This window comes from Saccopteryx leptura, chromosome 8, assembly GCF_036850995.1.
Source record: "Saccopteryx leptura isolate mSacLep1 chromosome 8, mSacLep1_pri_phased_curated, whole genome shotgun sequence".
Classification (NCBI taxonomy): Eukaryota; Metazoa; Chordata; class Mammalia; order Chiroptera; family Emballonuridae; genus Saccopteryx; species Saccopteryx leptura.
The window spans coordinates 69,566,734-69,570,240 of record NC_089510.1 but is presented as its reverse complement, the minus strand read 5'-3'; the positions used below and the strand labels follow the sequence as shown (position 1 = coordinate 69,570,240).

At 44.9% G+C, this 3,507-nt stretch overlaps 1 pseudogene; it reads right to left on the bottom strand.

Moving 5' to 3' along the window:
- Positions 1–2,022: 2,022 nt before the first annotated feature.
- Positions 2,023–3,301, bottom strand: LOC136379540 (ADP/ATP translocase 2 pseudogene; annotated as a pseudogene).
- Between the last annotated feature and the right edge of the window lie 206 nt (positions 3,302–3,507).

The window sequence follows — 3,507 nt, the reverse complement described above, 5'->3', positions numbered from 1 at the left end:
CTAGAGCCCTCACTTCGTAGAATTAGTAACTAGAAAAGGTCAGCTCCAGTGTGTGCATCAAGGGGTCCTTAAAGGGGACATATCTACTATTATTTTGACACTTGTATTGGGAGAACCTGAAGATGAAAAAAGTGCCATTCAAAGGTTAGAAGAAAACATGTCATGAGGAAAAGCCTCGTAACATTAGATTTGACAAGATTTCTTGGATATGACACCAAAAGTACAGACAACAACAACAAAAAATGGATAAGCTGGACTTCATCAAAATTTAAAACTTTTGCCCTGGCCGGTTGGCTCAGTGGTAGAGCATCGGCCTGGCGTGCGGGAGTCCCAGGTTCGATTCCTAGCCAGGGCACACAGGAGAGGCGCCCATCTGCTTCTCCACCCCACCCTCCTTCCTCTCTGTCTCTCTCTTCCCCTCCCGCAGCCGGGGCTCCATTGGAGCAAAAAGATGGCCCGGGCGCTGGGAATGGCTCCTTGGCCTCTGCCCCAGGCGCTGGGGAGGCTCTGATCGCGACAGAGCGACGCCCTGGATGGGCAGAGCATCGCCCCCTGGTGGGCGTGCCAGGTGGATCCCGGTAGGGCACATGCAGGAGTCTGTCTGACTGCCTCCCCGTTTCCAGCTTCAGAAAAATAAAAAATAAAAAATAAATAAATAAAACTTTTGTGTTTCAAAGGACATGATCAATAGGGTAAAAAGGCAACCCACAGAACTGGAGAAAATATTTGCAAACGATATATCTGATAAGGAATTAATATATAGAATATATAAACAATTTCTACAACTCAACAGCCAAAAAAAAAAAAAAAAAGAAAAACACCCAACCTAATTTAGAAATAGACAAAGGGCTTGAATAGACATTTCTTAAAAGAAGAGGTATAAATAGCCAATAAGAACATGAAAAGATGCTCACCATTACTAGCTAGCCATTACAGAAGTGCAACTCAATGCCTAACCTGTGGTGGCACAGTGGATAGAGCATCAACCTGGAACACTAATGTCACCAGTTTGGAAACCCCAGGTTTGCCTGGTCAAGGCACATATGAGAAGCAACTACTACTATGAGTTGATGTGTTTCCTGCTTTCCCACCCCCCTTTTCTCTCTCCTCTCTCTAAAATCAATAAATTGCATTCTTTTAAAAGGTGCGACTAAAACCACAATGGGATACCACTTCATAACCACTAGGATGTATATTATAAAATAAAAAAATTTTTAAGAAAATAAAAACTGTTGGTGAGGATGTGGAGAAATTGAAACCCTTGTGCATTGTTGGTGGGGATGTAAAATGGTGTAGCTGCTGTGGAAAACAATATGGTGTCTCTTCAAAAAAAAATAGAATAACATATAATCCAGCAATTCTACTTCTGTATATATACCCAAAATAAGTGAAAGCAGGCACTCAAACAGATACTTATACACCTGTGTTCATAGAAATGTTATTCACAATAGATAAAACATGTAAGCAGCCCAAGTGTCCATTGATGGATGAGTGAATGAATAAAATATACCGTATTTTTCACTTCATAAGACATACCTGACCATAAGACACACCTAGGGTTTTAAGGAGGAAAATAAGAAAAATAATCTGAACCAAATGGTGTATTTTTTTTTTTTTTTTTTTTTTTTTCATTTTTCTGAAGCTGGAAACAGGGAGAGACAGTCAGACAGACTCCCGCATGCGCCCGACCGGGATCCACCCGGCACGCCCACCATGGGGCGGCGCTCTGCCCACCAGGGGGCGATGCTCTGCCCATCCTGGGCGTCGCCATATTGCGACCAGAGCCACTCTAGCGCCTGGGGCAGAGGCCGAGGAGCCATCCCCAGCGCCCGGGCCATCTTTGCTCCAATGGAGCCTTGGCTGCGGGAGGGGAAGAGAGAGACAGAGAGGAAAGCGCGGCGGAGGGGTGGAGAAGCAAATGGGCGCTTCTCCTGTGTGCCCTGGCCGGGAATCGAACCCGGGTCCTCCGCACGCTAGGCCGACGCTCTACCGCTGAGCCAACCGGCCAGGGCCCAAATGGTGTATTAAAATATTTAATAGCCTGACCAGGCAGTGGCACAATGGATAGAGCATTGGACTGGGATGCCAAGGACCCAGGTTCGAGACCCTGAGGTCGCCAGCTTGAGCACGGGCTCATCTGGTTGAGCAAAAGCTCACCAGCTTGGACCCAAGCTCGCTGGCTCAAGCAAGGGGTTACTCAGTCTGCTGAAGGCCCACGGTCAAGGCACATATGAAAAAGCAATCAATGAACAACTAAGGTCTTGCAACAAAAAACTGATGATTGATGCTTCTCATCTCTCTCTTCATTCCTGTCTATCCCTCTCTCTGACTCTCTCTCTGTCCCTGAAAAAAAAAAAAAGAATGCTCAAGTTATATGACATAATAAAATATGTCTATTTGTGGGGTTGGGGGAGGGAAGACTAGGAAATAATTTATTTGAACTTCTTGATTTCATTATAAAAGACAAGCACAAAAGCACCACCCACGCCTCTAAGAACATTGGACTATGCACCTTTGAAAAAAGCTTTGCCTCCTTGATCTTCCTCCAGCAGCTGAGTAGTCAACTGTGCCTGTGTACATGATATTGGTTCCTTTGCATCCCGACTGTATCATCATGCAGCGATGAACAGTCTCAAATGGATAGAAAGTCAACCCAGCCACTGTAGTGATGGACTGTGCAATCATTCCAGCTGATGAAGATGTGAGTATTCTTAGGACCTGGAAGAATTCCCTTGGCAGTATCATAGATATCGAAGTAGGCAGCTCTGCCCAGACACAATAAAGCTTTGGTACAGGTTCTTAATCCCCTCAGATTTGTAGATTTTAACCAGGCAGTCACCAAGACCTTTGAATTCCCTTTCAGTTCCAGCTTTGCCCACATCAGCTGCTAGGTGGGTACAAGTAAAATCAAGAGGATACACAAAACACAATGAAGTGGCCCCAGCAGCACCACCTGATAGCAGATTCTCTGCAAAATAGTGCCCAAACTGGATTCTCTTGTACACACCACCCAGGAATATCTGCTTGTATTTATCTTTGAAGGCAAAGTTAAGAGTATGGGTGAGGAAGTATCTGATGATGTTGGCCAGGTTACCACGCCAGCAGGACAGGACTCCTTGTACATTAGGGATAGAACCTTGCAGTCTATAATGCCCTTGAATTGCTTATCTGCCATGATCTGCTTGCTGGCATGCTGTACCTGCAGTAATACTTTGACCTGCTCAATGGGCAATACTGCTGTCTTGGAAATGGCTGCAGCCACTCCACTTGCCAGGAAGTTCTTGGCGAAGGACACTGGCATTTGACATGTTGAAAGGAAAGGAGAAGCAGGTGACTGCAGAACTGAGCAAGTAACCGGCTGGGACTCCGGGGCTCTAAACTGAACTCTACACTTAAAAATACTTAAGATAGTAAATTTTATGTGTATTTCACCACAATTAAAAAACAAAACTAACAAAACAACAACCTGAGCCTCAGTTTAGGAGGGCCTGAATTTACTTTTATTTA